Genomic DNA, 20,159 nt, shown 5'->3' on the forward strand with positions numbered 1-20,159 from the left:
TGGCAATTGCATTGGAGGTGGTCCTTATTGAGAGCATTTCGATGTGAGAATTTTGCGTGGGTTCCCCAGATGATTTGGTATTGGCCACATTCATCACACAATTCGCCCACAGTCTTAATGTCAACATAATTTTGGGCAAGAAGATAGCTGCGAAGTCTAAAGGGAAATCAGATGGAAGGACACGGATACGGATTGCATTTTTAGGGAAAACATCAGCGGTGATTAATGGTGAGGAACGAAAAGAAAAGTAGAAGAAGAACAGCAAACCTGACGAGCAAACAAACAACTTGTTGTTCTGCTCAATTAAGTTACAGCGGACAACACAATAAGGAAAACATAGCCTATGGAAAGGGGACACGGAGAGAGGAGAGTTGTTGTTTGTTTGCTTCTCTTTTTTAAATGTCACAATGTTCCAAAATTGTGCGTAGGAGTTGGAAAGCAGCAACAAACTAAGGGAAAGTTGTGAGAGAGACACAGCCGAATAGTGGGGTTGGATGAGGACTAATTACACAGCAAGAGAGAAAGCGAGAGAGAAATGAAGAGTAATATATAACAAAGGGTTACCACTACGGATATTTGGCTGACTAATATTCAGTAACCATATTGGTGTTCGATGAAAAGTCCTACTCTGGATTTCTATGAGAAGACCTTCTCCAGGTTTTCTATGAGAGAAGACCTTCTACATGTCTTTTATGAGAGGAGACCTTCCCTAGGTTTCCTATGAGAGAAGACCTTTTCCAGGTCTTCTATGAGGGAAGACCTTTTCCAAGACTTCTCAGAAAACACAATCTCTTGGTCTTCTATGAGAAGAAGACCTTCTCCAGGTCTTCTCTGAGAAGAAGACTTTCTCTAGGTTTTCTATAAAAGAAGACATTCTCCAGGTCTCGCATGAAAAACAACCTCTTGGTCTTCTATGAGAAGAAGCCCTTCTCCAGGTCTTCTATGAGCGAAGACCTTCTCCAGGGCTTCGATGAGAAGAAGACCTTCTCCAGGTCTTCTATGAGACAAGACCTTCTTCAGGTCTTCTTTGAGAAGAAGACCTTCCACAGTTCTTCTATAGAAGAAGACCTTACCCAGGTCTTCAATGAGAAGAAAAAACCTCCTCCAGGTACTCTATGATAAGAAGACCTTCTTCAGGCCTTCTATGAGATGAGGAGCTTCTCCAGGTCTTCTATGATAGAAGACTTTTTCCAGGTCTTCTATGAGAAGACAATCTCTTGGTTTTCTATGAAAAGACCACCTCCCGGTCTTCTATGAGAAGAAGACCTTCTCCTGGTCTTCAATGAGAAGAAAACCTTCTACAGGTCTTCTATGAGAGAAGATCTTCTCCATGCCTTCTATGAGATAAACTCTTCTCCATGTCTTCTATGAGAGAAAACCTTCTCCAGGTCTTCTATGAAATGTAAATCTCTTGGTCTTCTGTGAAAGAACATCTCCAAGTCGTCTATGAGAGGAGACCTTCTCCAGGTCTTTTATGAGAAGAAGGCCTTCTCTAGGTCCTTTTCTGGTCTTCTATGAGAAGACCTTCTTCTTGTCTTCTATGAGAAGACCTTCTTCTTGTCTTCTATGAGAAGACCTTCTTCTTGTCTTCTATGAGAAGACCTTCTTCTTGTCTTCTATGAGAAGACCTTCTTCTTGTCTTCTATGAGAAGACCTTCTTCTTGTTTTCTATGAGAAGACCTTCTTCTGGTCTTCTATAAGAAGACCTTCTTCTGGTCTTCTATGAGAAGACCTTCTTCTGGTCTTCTATGAGAAGACCTTCTTCTGGTCTTCTATGAGAAGACCTTGTTCTGGTCTTCTATGAGAAGACCTTGTTCTGGTCTTCTATGAGAAGACCTTGTTCTGGTCTTCTATGAGAAGACCTTGTTCTGGTCTTCTATGAGAAGACCTTGTTCTGGTCTTCTATGAGAAGACCTTCTTCTGGTCTTCTATGAGAAGACCTTCTTCTGGTCTTCTATGAGAAGACCTTCTTCTGGTCTTCTATGAGAAGACCTTCTTCTGGTCTTCTATGAGAAGGCCTTCTTCTGGTCTTCTATGAGAAGACCTTCTTCTGGTCTTCTATGAGAAGACCTTCTTCTGGTCTTCTATGAGAAGGCCTTCTTCTGGTCTTCTATGAGAAGGCCTTCTTCTGGTCTTCTATGAGAAGGCCTTCTTCTGGTCTTCTATGAGAAGGCCTTCTTCTGGTCTTCTATGAGAAGGCCTTCTTCAGCTCTTCTATGAGAAGACCTTCAGCTCTTCTATGAGAAGACCTTCAGCTCTTCTATGAGAAGACCTTCAGCTCTTCTATGAGAAGACCTTCAGCTCTTCTATGAGAAGACCTTCAGCTCTTCTATGAGAAGACCTTCAGTTCTTCTATGAGAAGGCCTTCTTCAGCTCTTCTATGAGAAGACCTTCAGCTCTTCTATGAGAAGACCTTCAGTTCTTCTATGAGAAGACCTTCAGCTCTTCTATGAGAAGACCTTCAGTTCTTCTATGAGAAGACCTTCAGCTCTTCTATGAGAAGACCTTCAGCTCTTCTATGAGAAGACCTTCTTCTGGTCTTCTATGAGAAGACCTTCTTCTGGTCTTCTATGAGAAGACCTTCTTCTGGTCTTCTATGAGAAGACCTTCAGCTCTTCTATGAGACGACCTTCAGCTCTTCTATGAGACGACCTTCAGCTCTTCTATGAGACGACCTTCAGCTCTTCTATGAGACGACCTTCAGCTCTTCTATGAGACGACCTTCAGTTCTTCTATGAGGAGACCTTCTTCTGGTCTTCTATGAGATGACCTTCTTCTGGTCTTCTATGAGAAGACCTTCTGGTTTTCTATGAGAGAAGACCTTGTTGTCTTCTATGAGTGAAGACCTTCTTGTCTTCTATGAGAGAAGACCATCTGGTTTCCGCTCCGCCAAGACTTTTATAAAATGTCCTTGCTGTTCTCCATAAGAATATCATATGGCAACTCTATCATTTGAGTAAAAGCTCAAAATTTCGACATTAAACACAGTGAAATTCTTTGAATGAGAAAAACAGGTGTGACTTACCCTCCCAAACCCAAAAACAACGTGGCTCACCAAGTCATAAAAGCAGCAACAATTTTCCGTTCGTCCTTTACTTTTCTGACTCTAATGGAAAATAACAAAAAAAACATAGAATCCCCGAAAGCAGAGGCTATATTAAGTTGGGCAAAAGCTTCCGTTGCTTCAGTCGAGTTTCGAACATTCACTTTGTTAGAGGTTTCTTCTGGTAGCGAACATAAAATAAAAATTGAAAAATAAAAGGAAACCATTTCCACTGAAAACCAAAATACACACACTCACACACAGTGACACCAGCTTACTCACACCACCAAGAGTGACTGTGAAATTACTACAGACAACTAAACAGCAAATTAAAGAATACAACAACAAAAACAACAACAGCAACAGTAACAGTGACTGAAGTGAAATTTTTTTTTGAAGTGAAACGAAATTTCATCGAATGGAAAATTAAAGCTCGTACTCAAAAGTAATTATTGAAAAATAAATGAAATGGAAATAATTCTGTTGAGAAAATTTAATTGGAAAACAAATTAAATTCAAAGAAAATAATGGTGTTTAAAATCGTTTGATGAGAAAATATATATATATTTATAAATTAAGTGACAGTGCATTTAAAGAGTTGGCTTTAAACCTAGAGCCCATAAGTATGCTATGCTTTTTGAAGTAACGTTGTTCAAAGAGGAAATGTGATATTGCCAGTGAAAAAAATTAAATCTTAAGTCAAGCAGTTCAAGAAGTCGGCAATCAATCCACTTTTGCATAAATTGTATTAACATTTCATATTCTGAAAAAAAGTGAAAAATTAAGAACTGACGTTACAAATTCCTCTGAGTCTTGAACTGGTCAAGAATAGCCAAATTTGACATGAGAGAGTATTTTATATGAAATTATATCTCTAATTTGTTCAATATATAAAACTAAATAATATTTTAAATAATATATTATTATCAAGAACTTTAAAGACAACTCCTGGGTGGTGTAAAAATTTTAATTGTATTTAATTTAATTGCAAATTAGACGGTTGAAAATTGTCAAATATTTTAGAAAATGTGGCTATGGTCTCATACGAATTTGGTTTCAAAATTGGAATAAGAAAATTATAGCCCATAATGTTGGGAACATTTGCTAGGGTTATAATAATATTAATAATTGTACATGGGAGCTGAACCTAGATTAGACATTTTTTTTCGAGGAGGTTGAACCAAATATTATACTTCTTCAAAAATATGCCAAAGCATCTGTACCTTTTAGTGAACTTAGGAAGTCCAACGGATGCCGCTACAGTAAAGCAATTTAATTACTTCGGGCCAAGTTGGCCTATACCAAAAGTTAAACAATTTAAAAAAAGAAACTCCCTCAAATGAATTCACAAATTTTGAGCTGACGTCAATTCGCTTTAAAAAATCTGAATCAGATCGTATCTCAAATTCAATATCACTGGCTTCGAGTCGACCTCATAATATATCAATTATTATTATCGATTATCGCTTTTGAAGAAAAAACGCCTACTCGGTAGATTAAGATCTCTTACAACTTTATTGGACAGGATCCACATTTTTATTTATTTAAAACTAACCAGTAAAGAAAGTCTTAAAGTCGGGCGGGGCCGACTTTATGATACCCTACACCACTCTGCTAATTTAGTAGAGCTCCACATACCAATTAAAAGTTTTTATGGGAGAATTCAATCATACACGCTATGATTTTAATTATAATTTAAAGTTCAAAGAACTAAATATTCCGAAGCATTTGTATCTTTTACATTCGGACTTGTATTGCCCATTTGGTGCACAATTAATTTGAAATCGGATAAAGATATATATGGGAGCTATATCCAAATCGGAACCGATTTCGATGAAATTTGGCAAAGATATTTCTGAGCTGTATTTGATATATTTCCCTGAATATCGTTGTTACGGAGTGCATATTAGGGCTGTGGGTAACAAATATAACAAATCGGATGAACAATATATATGGGAGCTATAGCTATATCTGAACCGATCTTCACCAAATTTAACATACTAGCTTCTAGACTAAATTCGGTCCTAAGTGCCAAATTCCATCCCATTTGGACAAATATAAGACATTTGGTGCACAAAATAAGTAAATCGGACGAAGTTATATATGTGAGTCATTTCCAAATCTGAACCGATCTCGATAAAATTTGGTACATGTATTTCTGGGCTGTATTTGATATATTTCCCCAAATATTGTTGTTACAGAGTGCATATTACGGCTACGAAGGACAAAAATAACAAATCGGATGAACAATATATATGGGAGCTATAACTATATCTGAACCGATTTCGATCAAATTTGGCATACATATTTTCAGGCCTAATTTGGTTGTATGTGCAAAATTCCATACTATTCAGGCTGATATTACACGTTTGGAGCACAATAAAAGGCAAATCGGACGAAGATATATATGGGAGCTATATCTAAATTTTGACCGATTATCTCCAATTTCAATAGGGTTCGTCCTTGGGCCAAACAAATGATTTGTGCAAAATTTAATCTGGATAGGGCAATAATTGCGAACTGTACTTTGTTTACAAAAATACATGGACAGACGGATGGACATGCATAAATCGACTCAGAATGTGATTCTATGCAGATCATCAAAGGGAACTATGGGTCTATCTCGTTTCCTTTTGCCTGTTACAAACAAATGCACAAAGACATAATACCCTGACCACCTTGTGGTGTAGGGTATAAAAATTAAAACATCAATTGGTTTAATTACAGATTACAGGTGTAAGAGTTTCCTTGATTTTAGATTTAGAAAAATCTCTATGGAGAAATCTCTGTTTTGGAGAAATGAAAAAATCTTCTAATCTATAGATAGTTCCTATGCCTAAAAAAATGTACTTAAAATTTGAAAATCGGTTCAGATATAGCTACAGCTCCCATATATATTTTTCGTCCGATTTGGTGTTTAAGTCCCTCACATGCGTAATATGCACTCCACAAGAATGATATTTGATACCGGGCATCAGATACGGCCCAGAAATACCTCTGTCAAATTTTATAGAGATCGTTCGACTTTTTATATACCTTCGATATACATCTTCATCCGATTTTACATTGACTGTTCTGGTGAGATAAAAAACTGCAACAAAGTCAAACGACATAATATTTACTTTTTTTTTTTAAATTTTATTGAATGAAAGCAAAAATGTCGGAAATAGCATCAAATTTTAGAATATGTTTAGATTTGTTCGAATTGCTCACCTTTGGCACGAATTATAGCCTTCAAATGGCCAATGAAACCGTCACACGCTGCCCGAATGTTATTCTGCGGTATTTTGACCCATTTCCGGCAAAGCGCTTGCTTGAGGTGATCGGCACTTTGGTATTTTTTAGTGCCAACCTTGCTTTCCAAAGTACTCCAGACACAATAGTCCAACGGATTGGTATCCGGAGGTTTTGGTGGCCTCTGTGCGCTGGAAATGAAGCGAGGAATCTCATTTTGTAACCATTCTTGAGTGGCGCGTGCTGAGTGCGATGGTTCTGAGTCTTGTTGGAATGTCCAAGGTCTGCGGCCAAAATATTTGCCTGCCAAAGGCTTTAATACACCCTCCAGAATATTTTCGCGATAATATTCGGCTTTTATTCTGATGCCACGGTCGATTAATACGAGTGGAGAACGACCACCGGCTTTTATGGCGGCCCACACCATCACCATGGCCTGCGCTTAAGTTCTGGTGGCCAACCGAGGGTGCACATTTTCAGCTGACCTCTTTGGAAAGTAAACACGATCATTCTATTTGTTTACAAATCACGAGCCATTTTTCGGCCACTGCGACGCGGGTTTCGATGAAGTCGCTTTTTTATTTTTCGAACCATTTCTGCTGATGTTGTTGTTTTCTTCCGTCCACTTCTTCCGCTCTCTTTGATGAGTTAGGTCTTATATAAAATTCCTCATTCTTCTAAATATTCGTAAAAGTAGTATTTATTCTTGATAGCTATAAAAACTTAGATAATTTTTTTTGGTATAGCTTCCATTTAAAGTTACGTTACGCGGCATCTGACTCCGATCTTCTTTAGATATTTCTAAGATTGTCCGAAATAATATAAATAAACCATACTTGTGATTCGGTATTTGTAGCTTTAACAAGTTTCGGAAAATATAATCTTATATCCCACCTACACATTTCAAGGTACAGGCGATTTGGCTGCAGACTGAGGCTGCAGTCAATGGCAGGCACATCGAAGATTTGCACCTAATCTTATACAGCCTTACAATTTCAATATTAAAATACATCTTACACCCGTTTCAAAACTTGGTAGACTCATAAAAAATGTAAATTTTTTATTCCACTTTATTGTCGCAAATGAAATGTCTGCAATGTCAAAACATATTTTATTATTTTACCTTTTTCAATATAAACGAGTATAATATTTCACTTTTCATAAAACCTTTCAACGGCATAAAAAAGTTATTACCAGTTAAAAGTTTGTCCATAAACAACAAAATGACAACAGAAACAATTTATTTCGTATTAGCCCCTGATACCCACCCCCACTCCCAAAAAAAATAAAAGAACAGAACAGAGAAAAATAAATAAAAACGGGATACACGTTGTAGTAGCTGAATCCATAAAAAGGAACACCGGCTAGCAAACATCCCCCACAAAAAAAAAAAAAAAAAATGCAAACAAACAAACAAATGCCCATTGACTACCTTTATTATTTACCTTCAATATATATTTTTTGTCTGTAGGAGTGTATGTTTTTTTTATTTCTCGGCGAGAGAAATAATAAAAGAAAATATGCCCAAAATGTGCTTGAAACCAAAAATAGTGCCCCACACAATAAAACATATTTCGAAAGTTATAGTATTTTATTAAATTGGATAAGTTAACACGCAGTGGTGCAACCACAAGGTAAATAAAGCAAATTTAAATACGTAACAATATTAGGGTGTTTCGTTAAGCAAACATTTATTTGTACTTAATTGATTTAAGAAGAAACTAGCATATTGGTGGTATTGTTAAAGAAGATTCCTCTTGAAGCTAGAATCTCCCGAGTAGTGGTAATGTATTATACTCACACTTCAATTGTGACATTTAAAATATTAGCTGTCAGAAATAGTAATTTGTGATTTTAGGTATTATGTTGTGGACAAAAAAATATTATTAAATAAAATAAAACCCAATGTAAAAAGTATCAGTCGGTGTTGCCGACAGATTTATACCCTCAGCCAATATTCGATTACATAAATATATTTGAACTTCTCTTACGGTTGTTCAAATGTTTGACTCTCTATAGAGCAGATTCCGAAGGAATTGACTAATAATGTTCATTTTGTACCTAAGAATATCTGACTTGTTTCGCAAGCTATGACTGATAAAAATATTGAAAATTGTGTCCCTTTTTGGATGAGGTACCAGAAGGAGTTCGCAGATATAAAACATTTTCACAAAAGATCTTGTATTAGCAAAAATGTTTGTATGTGTGAAATTTGAAGAGAGTTGGATGCTTATTTCGCTTTCTAGAACGTTTTGTTTTTTTAAAATCTTAAACCCTATGTGTGACAGGTAGCAAAAGAAATGGTCCGATCTCTACCATCTTTATAACAGATCTTGTGTTGATGGAAATTTTGAGATGTATCAAGTCTGGAATGGAATCGGATGTTAATTTCGCTTTTTTTGAGCTTCATGAATATTCCAAATTGTGAGCCTTCGTGGGGGAGGTACCAAAAGGAGTTGGCCAATATATCCAATCTCCAGGGCAGATTTTGTGTCAGTGGAAATAATGGGATGTCTGAATTATGAAGACAACCAGATGCTTATTTCGGATTTTATAATCGTTTTTATACCCTCCACCATTCAATGGAGGGTATATTAACTTTGTCATTCCGTTGGTAACTCCTCGAAATATTTATAATAGACCCTACGAAATATACATATTCTGGATCAGTGTAAAATTCTAGCGATCCCCGCCTGTCTGTTGTAATCACGCTATCTGTGGTACGAATTGAGATAGAAGGCTAAATTCTTGCATACATGCATAGTTTAACAGTAGGCAGGTTAAGTTCTTAAATGGGCTATGTCGGTCCACGTTTTCGTATAGCCCCGCATATAACGGAACCTCCTGATATTCGGTATTTTCATGATTTTAGCGACATTATTTACTGGAATTAATTTCGTATTTGAAGTTTGTAGTGAGGGCTACAGCCTATGACAAAAATTTTTGTATGCAGGTCCACGTCTTCTTATAGCCCCCATATAACTGTACCTCCCGATACTCCGTATTTTCATGATTTCAGCGACATTATTTACCGGAAATATTTCAAATTTCATATCTGAAGTTTGTAATGGGTGCTACAGCCTATGACAAAAAATTTTGTATGCAGGTCCACGTCTTCGTATTGCCCTCATGCGACGCTATACTATACCATATTTATGATTTGTGCGACATTATTCACCGGAATTATAACAAATTTCGTATTTAGAGTTCGTAATGGGAACTACAGCCTATGACAAAAAATTCGTATGTAGGTTCACGTTTTCGAATATCCCCCCTTGATGATATTTGCTACTTTATTAAACAGAATTGTTTCAAATTTGGTATTTGCAGCAGGTCCACGTCTTCGTATAGTCTCCATATAACAGTTTTCATTTAAGTGGTAGCTTCCGGAAGTTTTTTTTGAAAATTTTCAAGTTCCTTTCAAAATGGTGGAGGGTATAAGAAGTTTGGCCCGGACGAACTTAGATGCTTTTTTCTTGTTGTTATTCAGAACTTTGACTCTATGTGGGGGAGGTACCAGAAAGAATAGTCCAATCTCTATTTTCTTTATAACAGACCTTGTGTTGATGGAAATATTTGGATGTGCCAAGTCTGATTGAAATCGGATGTGTGTTTTATGAGCTTCATGAATATTCAAAAATTTGACAATTTTTTGGGGGAGGTACCAGATAGAGTGGACCGATATATTCCATCTTTACACCAGACCTTGAACCTTTGTGGGGAAGGTACTTGATGGAGTCGAGCGATATTGTCTCCTGACCTAGCACTGATGCAAATATGAGGATTTGGAAAGTTAGAACAAAATCGGATTATCCTTTCTCTTTGTCCATAAAATATTTTATCTGTATTAAATTAAGTATAAAAATGGAATAATTCGTTTGACTATATCTGGTACCTGATGCAAATTTTAACATTTTCTAGAAACTACTACATATCTCATATAAAGTGAAGGAAGTAGTCGATGTAGTCCAAACCTGGCACGTCACAATATATTGGCCCATTCCTTCGGAACCTACTCCATAGAGGGTAAAAAATTTGAAAAATCTAAACAGAAGTCAGAATATATTCTAACAATCGAACATTTTTCGGCTAAACCGACTAATTCTTTACAATTGTTCTTTTTTTTTGTTTTTGAAGGGAATTTCCGCATAAAAGTTTTGCTGCGATTTGTGGAAAAAAATCAATACCACCCTGCTGAAAGTTTCGAACAAGACTCGCTATTTACTAATTCTTGTTTATGACGTGTCTGGAATTTGGGAATTTTAAAGGTCTCAACTATAACTTTTAGGATTTCACCGGATAACAATTTTCAATTTGCTCGATTTTTAACCCTCTAATTTGATGTTTTGAGGTACCTCATTCAAATTTTCAACATAGCAAAATTTTTTGGTATGGCCCCTTGAATTTTGATATTTTAAAGACATCAGCCAATGTTTTGAGCGAATTGACCGATGTTTTGGTATTTTTATTTTCCGTTTATTAAAATTTTCCTACGAAATATTATTTATTTTATCCTACGAAATATTATTTATTTATTTTATTTTTATTTATTTTTATATTATTTTATTTATCCATATTCTAATAGGAATTTCATGTTTTGAAATCTTAATAGGTAGAACATATTCTAGCAAGATGTTTTAAAACGGCGGTCCAGATTTTGTATAGCCTCCCTAACCCTCCATTCATTGGTATTTTTAAGGCCACAGTCATGTTATCCACTAAACGGATAATGATTTGGTAGAGATATCGAACAAAATTCTCAATATTTACATTAATTGCCTTGCCGACTGAGTAACACTATATCCAAATTTTATGGATTTCAAGAACAACCTATTTGGCAAAAGATTTGATTGTTAGATTATTTTGAAAGTTCATTTGTTTACGGATTAAAGTGTTTATAGCCACTTTAACTGGAAAATGCAGCTTTCTAGTAAAAGTGGATAAAAATTCACAATTTCAAATCTGAAAAGTTAGAACACATCCCACACACAAAAGTTCAAAAGAATGGATTATGCTTTGGTATTTTTTATTCAAAACAAGCAGGAGACTATCTCCATTATATATCCAGTTTTTAGTGGTTCTGAAATATCTCCAAGTCCAAGGTAATACAAAGTTCTAGATATCTTAAGTCAGCCGATTCCGCTATAATTTTTATACACATCGAAAAGAAAATTAAACCAGTAAGGAAAGCTCAAAAGTCGGGCGGGGCCGACTATATGACACCCTACACCACTATGCATATTTAGTAGAGCTGTCGTAAAAAGGTTTATACAGGGCATTTCAGAGCTCTATGAGATATTTGGTACAAAATCAAAATCTATCTAATTCTATCGTGCATTTTACGAACTATAGCTATCTCTGAACCGGGTTTCTCCAAATTTGACGTATTAGCTTCTAGACTGAATTCGGTCTTATGTACGAAAATTCAGGTGATTTGGGCTGATATTGACCATTTAGTGAACAATTAACCTGAAATCGTTAGAATAATCGATTCTCACCACTATGTGGCTGTACAGATGTCTGAAACAATTCCTAATATTAGTTGGGAATTGAAGGAACGAAAATTGGAATAATTGGTTTCCCCTCAGTTATGAAGGTACTCAGCTCTACCTCCACGCCAAGGCTTATTCCCCGGAAGAGTAAAACAGTCGAATTGTATAATGCTACTATGGAAAGTAGCGTATTATTCAACCATTTCGGTATTTATATCAATTTAAAAAACATATATATGGGAGCTACAGCTATATCTGAACCGATTTTTACTAAAATTGGTGTACTTGAATATAGGATGGTTTCGGTTGAATTTGCCAAAATTCATGCCATTTGGGCTGATATTGGCCATTTGATGCACAATTAACACGAAATCGGATGAAGATATATATGGGAGGCATATCCAAATCGGAACAGATTTGAATAAAATTAAAATCAACTATTTTTGGGTTTTATCTGATATCTGGTACCAAATATCATTCCTGTGAAGTGCATAGTAGGAATGTGAGGGACTTAAAGATCAAATCGGATGAAAGATATATATGGGAGCTATAGCTATATCTGAACCGATTTTCTCCAAATTTGATATACTTGCTTCTAGGCCGAACTCGGTTGGGTGTATCAAAATTCAGGTAATTTGGACTGATAGTGGACATTTGGTGCACATTTAAACCGAAATCGGATGAAGATATATATGGGAGCTATATCTAAATTTGATCCGATTCTCACCAATTTCAATAGGGTTCGTCCTTGGACCAAAAAAATATTGTTTGGAAAATTTCATCTCAATCGGATAATAAATGCGACCTGCATTTTGTTCACAAGAATACATGGACAGACGGACGGACAGACGGACTGACATGCATAAATCGACTCAGAAAGTGATTCTATGAAGGTTCTCAAAAGTAACTATGGGTCTATCTCGTTTCCTTCTCCATATTACAAACAAATGCACAAAGACATAATACCCTTACCACTATGTGGTGTAGGGTATAAAAATCGACCCGATCGATGTCAACGTGGTTTTGCACATTCCCTTTTTAAATCCTCCCCAATGTTCGAACTATCTTCCCACAACACACTTTTCAAGTTTTCGCATTCAGAAAAGAATGGAACAAATAAAAAACCTGTTATGACCACCTTTCTTCCCATGCATGTATTGGTGGCTATAATTACACGTTTGGGTACTCAAAACTTTGATAAGCATGGGTGTGTGTGTGTTGCTCTACTGTATAATAACAGTATACATATGTAAAATAAAAATAGTCTTTTATAAGCACCTCTGTGTGTGTGTGTGTGTGTTGGAAGTGGCGAGAGTAAGTGTGTTTTGTTTTGGTCATCCATCCTTCTTTCCTTTCTTCAAAGCGTCGAGTAAAAGATCTAACGTGCCTGCAGCATTTCCTGCCACTAGCCTGCTAACCACTTGTCGTTCTATTTTGTTTGCCGTGTTTTGTTTAGGTTCTCTTTTCAACTGGTTTTTGAATAGCTTTTCTTGGTTTTGCAATAGTTGATTAGTCTTCTACGAATTGGCAGTTAGAAAGCAAAGGAGGGGTGTGGGAAGAAGTTTGGAATTTGTTTGCAAAGTGATTCAAAATTATTCTTCAAAACAAAAAAAAAAAAAAATCAATTGGGGTTTCTTTTGTTTGAAACTTCGGTAGGAAAGAAATGTCGAACAAGTAAGCAAAGGCTACAGTCGAGCGGGGCCGACCGTTGAATACCCTACAACACTATAATAAACCATACAGTTTATATAGGCGAAATACTCGACAGAATTCCACAAGATATTGTAACAAATAATAAAAGAAAACCATCAGGTTTCGTTCTCTATTTTTCGAATAAAAGCAACTTAAACTAATTTGCTCATTTCCAATTTATTGGTAGATATTGTACGTAAATGGTCTTCCTAGATCTGGAACCAATATTTCTCAAAGACCTATAACCTCTCAGAAGTGGCAAAAGATTAACATTTATTATTGGTTTTTGACTGAAACGCATCTATATGAGATACAGACATTTGACTATATTCTTCCACGAAATCAGCGTTAACGAAATAGTCGGAAGTGTGTCTTTCCTGTATTTGTGAATTCTCCAAAAAGTCACTGGAATGGACATTTTCGTATTTTGTCTATAAAAGTTGCAAACTCCCTCACACATTGAATATTTTTGGATGGCCATCCGAAACTGTTTGGCTTTTGCAATGTGCGGTAACCCCCATTTAAATGTGCGTGAGGATCGGGCGACAATTTTGCAGTTTTTTGGTCCATTTCAACCCCTAAATATATGGCGATCATCTCCAAAAAGAGTAGGCTTCTATTCTGACCCTCATCTTATCCCCATGCAAAATTTCGTAAGGATCGGGTCATAAATGAGATCTGTATATGATATCCTCATATCCTAACTACTTAGTTTTGTTAGCTGTAGAAATATTACCAAAGGTTAAATCCAAATTTAAAATATGCCAAAAATATAACAAAAATGGAAAAAATATGAGAAAATTTTAGAAAATCAATATTTTCATCTTTAGAGAGATATTTTTATGGGATTTTTTTAGACGTTTTTTCTTTCCTGCCAAGAGGCCATTCTGAATTAATGAGAACTGTCGAAATCAGTTCAGCCGTTCTCCACATATAAGAGATCTTTCAAACATATCTTCTTTGATAGACATATATATCGCACATATTTTGCTATATATCCGATTTGTTGGATAATAACATCAATGTAAAGGTCAGAAGTAACCTTGTGATGGCTTTGTGATTTCGCCGGGATTTAAAATATTCACGGTTTAATGAAAAATTTTGATTTTTTTCAACACAAAAGATATGGTCTATTTTACCCGCTAAATATTATCCGATGACCACCCAAATTAGTAGGCTTCTTCCCCGCCCTAAACTCTATCTACACGCGAAATTTCGCGTCGATTGGTCTATAATTGCGACCTGTATAGCTACTGCAAAATCCGAAAATTTTCCAGTATTTGGTCCATTTCAACCCCTAAACATTTGGCGATCATCTCCAAAAGAAATAGGGTTCTATTCTGGTCCAAGCCCCACCTACATTCTAAATTTCGTGAAGATCGGGCCATAATTACGACCTGTAGAGTGATTACAAATTAACATGGACAGACGGACAGACGGACAGACGGACGGACGGACGGACGGACATACATAGCTAGATCGACTCAGCTCGGCGAGCTAGGAAGATCCATATATACTTTCCTATGTGGAAACCAATATTTCGAGGTGTTACATAATTTTTGGCCCAATCAAACTTATAATACCCCCAACACATAGTGTTGTAGGGTATAATAAAAATAATTATAAACGAAATTATGTTAATTTCATGTTTTTATAGAACAGGAATCCAGTTCGCGATCATAGAAATTCAAGGAATTTATTTCCAAAATTTTAAACTCAAAACATGAAGTAAAATTAGAATGAAAACCTAAGGTCATTTAGCTTCCTCTGGTCTGTATTCGAATGTTGCTTCATATTTTGAGTTTTAAATTCTGGAAATCAATTCCTTAAATTTCTAGGATCAGGGACAGGATTCTTTTTCTATAAAAAATGAAACAAACATAACTTCGTTTATAATTTTTTATTCAACATTTCTTTTCTTCTGATGTTTTCGTTTCACTTTTTCATAGAACAATAACCGAGCTCCTGAACTTAATGAAAATTTCAGTATTCGGAGGTTGGGGAGTTCAATTATACCCTACACCACAAGGTGATCAGTGTCTTTGTGCATTTGTTTGTAACAGGCAAAAGGAAACGAGATAGACCCATAGTTCCTTTTGATGATCTGCATAGAATCCCTTTCTAAGTTAATTTATGCATGTCAGTCCGTCTGTCCGTCCGTCTGTCTGTCCATGTATTCTTGTGAACAAAATACAGGTCGCATTTATTATCCGATTGAGATGAAATTTTCCAAACAACATTTGTTTGGGCCAAGGACGAACCCTATTGAAATTGGAGATAATCGGTAAAAATTTAGATATAGCTCCCATATATATCTTCGTCCGATTTGCCTTTTATTAAGCACCAAACGTATAATATCAGCTCGAATAGTATGGAATTTTGCACATACAACCAACTTAGGACTGAAAATAAGTATGCCAAATTTGATCGAAATCGGTTCAGATATAGCTATAGCTCTCATATATATTGTTCATCCGATTTGTTATTTTTGTTCTCCGCAGCCGAAATATGCACTCTGTGACAACAATATTTGGGGAATATATCAAATACAGCTCAGAAATACCTTTGCAAAATTTTATCGAGATCGGTTCAGATTTGGATATAGCTCCCATATAAAACTTCGTCCGATTTACCTTTTATTGTGCACTAAACGTCTAATATTTGCCCAAATGGGATGAAATTTGGCGCTTACGACCGAATTGAGTCTAGAAGGTAGTATGCCAAATTTGGTGAAGATCGGTTCAGATATAGCTATAGCTCCCATATATATTGTTCATCCGATTTGTTGTATTTGTTACCCACAGCCGTAATATGCACTCCGTAACAACGATATTCAGGGAAATATATGAAATACAGCTCAGAAATATCTTTGCCAAATTTTATCGAGATCGGTTCCGATTTGGATATAGCTCCCATATATATCTTCTTTTTTCCATTTTTTCATAGGGTGTATGATTGAATTCTCCCATAAAAATTTTTAGTTGTTATATGAAGCTCAACTAAATTAGCAAAGTGGTGTAGGGATCATAAAATCGGCCCCGCCCGACTTTAGGACTTCCTTTACTGGTTTTAGAATTTGGAGGGCCAGTTTTATACCCTACACCACATAGTGGTAGGGGTATAATGTCTTTGTGCATTTGTTTGTAACATGGAGAAGGAAGCGAGATAGACCCATGGTTACTTTTGAGGATTTTCATACAAACACATTCTGAGTCGATTTATGCATGTCAGGCCGTCTGGCCGTCCGTCTGTCCGTGTATTTTTGTGAACAAAATGCAGGCCGCATTTATTATTCGATTGAGATGACATTTTCCAAACAAAATTTGTTTGGCCCAGTACGAGCTCTATTGAAATTGGTGAGAATCGGTTCAAATTTATATATAGCTCCCATATATAACTTCAACCGATTTCGGGTCAATTGTGCACCAAATGGCCAATATCAGCCCAAATGACCTGAACTTTGTCACATCTGACCGAATTCAGTCTAAAAGCAAGTACGTCAAATTAAGAGAAAATCGATTAACACATAGCTCCAATATCATCCGATTTGTCGTTATAAGTCCTCACATGCGTTATATACACTTCATAACAATGATTTTTTGTACCAAATATAAGAAACAGCTCAGAACTATGTAGCTAAAATTTTGTCAAGATTGGTTCAGATTAATTGTGCACCAAATGGCCAATACCAGTCCAAATGACCTGAATTTTGTCACATCCGACCTAATTAAATATAGAAGTAAGTGCATCAAATTTATTGGAAATCGGTTCGGATATAGCTAAAGCTCCCATATATATGTTTCATCCGATTTAGGGTTTTAATTCCCTCTCATGCGTAATATGCAATTCACAATAGTGATCTTTGGTACCGGATATCAGATACAGTTCAGAAATAAGTAGCTAAAATGTTGTCAAGATTGGTTCAGATTTGGATATAGCTCCCATATACATCTTTGTCCGATATAGGGTTTATTGTGCACCAAATGGCTTATATCAGCCCATCAGACGGAATTTTGGCAATTACGAGTGAATTCATCCTAGAAACCGGTACTTAAAATTTGATGAAATTCGGTTCGGATACAGCTATAGATCCCATATATATGTTTCATCCGATTTAGTGTTGAAGTCCCTCACATGCGTAATATGCATTGCACAACAGGGATATTTGATACCGGACATCAGATACAGCTCGAAAATACCTCTGCCACATTTTATAGAGATCGAATCAGATTTTTATATACCTTCGATATACATACAGGGTGAGATGAAAAAAAATGCAACCAGCATCAGACTGCTGCCATTTCTAAGCCACTCGTCCGACAGCTGTCAAAATTATTCCAAAGACAGCTCATTATATTGTTTTTAAGCGTACAACAGCATTTTGGTAAGAATTTTCCAGAAAAAAAATTATTCGTGATGGAATTCCAGCGTGATAGTGTGATTTCTTTATATTTGGCTGGAAAACCACAAGTGGCTATCGTTAGAGCACTCCAGCATTTAAATAAGAATATATCTTTTGTGTCTCGTACCATCGCTCGTTACCGTGATACCGTGGTAGCGTAGCCCAATATCAAGGAAGTGGACGAAAGAAAACAACAACATCAGCAGAAATGGTTCGAAAAGTAAAGAAGCGACTTGATCGAAACCCGCGACGCAGTGGCCGAAAAATGGCTAGTGAGCTGAACATATCGCAATATTACATTGGGCAAATATTGAAAAATGAGCTCGGGGTAAAGCCATTGGAATTCCAAAAAGTGCAAGAACTTACACCGCTACAGAAAGAAAATAGACTCAAATGAGCTTAAGAGTTGCTTCGCTTGCCGAAAGGGGTGAACTGCCGAATTTGGTTTTCTCCGTCTCCGATGAGGAAACATTCGTTGTCCAGCAGATTGTAAACAAACAAAATGAACGTGTTTACTTGCCAAAGAGGTCAGCTGAAAATGAGCAACTTCGGTTGGCCACCAGAACACAAGCTTCGGCCATGGTGATGGTGTTTGCCGCCATAACAGCCGATGGTCGCTCTCAGCTTGTATTAATCGACCGTGGCATCAGAATAAATGCCGAATGGTATAGCGAAAATATTCTGGAGGGTGTTGTAAAGCCTTGGGCATGCAAACATTTTGGCCGCAGACCTTGGACATTCCAACAGGATTCAGCACCATCGCACTGAGCACGCGCCATCCAAGAATGGTTATAAAATGCGGTTCCTCGCTGTATTTCCAGCGCACATTGGCCACCAAAATCTCCGGATACCCATCCGTTGGACTATTGTGTCTGGAGTATTTTGGAAAGCAAGGTTGGCACTAAAGAAATACCAAAGTGTCGATCATCTCAAGCAAGCCCTTCGCCGGGAATGGACCAAAATACCACAGAGCAACATTCGGGCAGCGTGTGACGGTTTTATTGGTTTGAAAGCCATAGTTCCTGCCCAAGGTTGCTAATTCCAACAAATCTAAACTTATTCTAAAATTTGATGCTATTTCCGACATTTTTTGCTTTCATTAAATAAAATTTTAAAAATATTTAAAATTATGGGGTTTGACTTTGTAGCCGTTTTTTTTATCTCACCCTGTATATGTTTCATCCGAGTTGGTGTTAAAGTCCCTCACATGCGTGATATTCACTCCACAAGAAAAATATGTCGGAATGTTGTTTTGCTTATGGAGCTAAAAATACCTCTGTCAAATTTTATCGAGATCGGATCAGATTTGGTTATATCTCTCACATAAATCTTTATCCGATATCAGGTTTGTTGTGCACCAAATGGCTAATATCAGTCCAAATGAATTGAATCTTGACATTTCCAACTGAATTCACCTTAGAAAAAAATACATAAAATTTGTCGAAAATCGGTTCAGATATAGCTGTAGCTCCCATATATATGTTTCATCCGATATGTTGTTAAAATCCTTCACATGCGTAATATACACTGCACAGCAAGGATATTTGATACCGGACAGATACAGCTCGAAAATACCTCTGTCAAATTTTTATCGAAATCGGATGAGATTTTTATATACCTTCGATATACATCTTAGTCCGATTTTACGGTTATTATCATAATATCAGCCCAAATCGGATAGTTTTTTTTTTTCATATTCATCCGAATTTTTCCATTTGGTGAATGTTGGTCCGGTTTATATATTGCCGCAATAAATATATTTTTTTAATATAATCCTTATCGAAGTCATATCATGCACTATGCTGCAATGTTATTTGGTTCATTGTTGGTATGATCTACTTCACATAAATTCCCAATACAAACTCTTTTTGTTACGGAAGCTCTACTAAATATACATAGTGGTATAGGGCATCAAATTTTTTAGTCGACCCACTCCACTTTTTACCTTTCCTTAGCGTTTTTAATTTGATAAAATGTCTTATATTATGACTTTGGAAATATTTTCTCTTTTAGACTAAAGTACCGGCCAACAACAGAGTAAATCCTATAATAAACGCAACAAATGCCGGTTTCGTTTTGCAATTTTCCCTCCCACCCCCACTCTCCACCAAGAGTACTTGAAAGTCATATTCATTTGAATGTATTTTCCATAAAAAAAGAACAATGTGTAATTTACACTTTTTACAGAGATTTGTGTTGTTGCTGTTGTTGTTTTCATTTTAAAATTCTGAGATTTTCCTAAGGCCCACTCATTCTCTCTCTCTCTCTCGCTCAACATACAAAAGTTGACTTTAGT

General features: G+C 36.3%; 1 protein-coding gene across 1 annotated transcript in view; it reads left to right on the forward strand.

Moving 5' to 3' along the window:
- The first annotated feature begins 3,202 nt into the window (after positions 1-3,202).
- LOC101893286 (IDLSRF-like peptide) overlaps positions 3,203-20,159 on the forward strand; it is a 217,657-nt gene continuing 200,700 nt past the window's right edge. The window contains exon 1 of the mRNA XM_005191379.4: positions 3,203-3,488. The gene's annotated coding sequence lies outside the window, so the exon portion shown is untranslated. The remainder of the gene's footprint in view (positions 3,489-20,159) is intronic.

The sequence above is a fragment of the Musca domestica genome, unplaced genomic scaffold (genome assembly GCF_030504385.1).
Source record: "Musca domestica strain aabys unplaced genomic scaffold, Musca_domestica.polishedcontigs.V.1.1 24, whole genome shotgun sequence".
NCBI classification, from domain to species: domain Eukaryota; kingdom Metazoa; phylum Arthropoda; class Insecta; order Diptera; family Muscidae; genus Musca; species Musca domestica.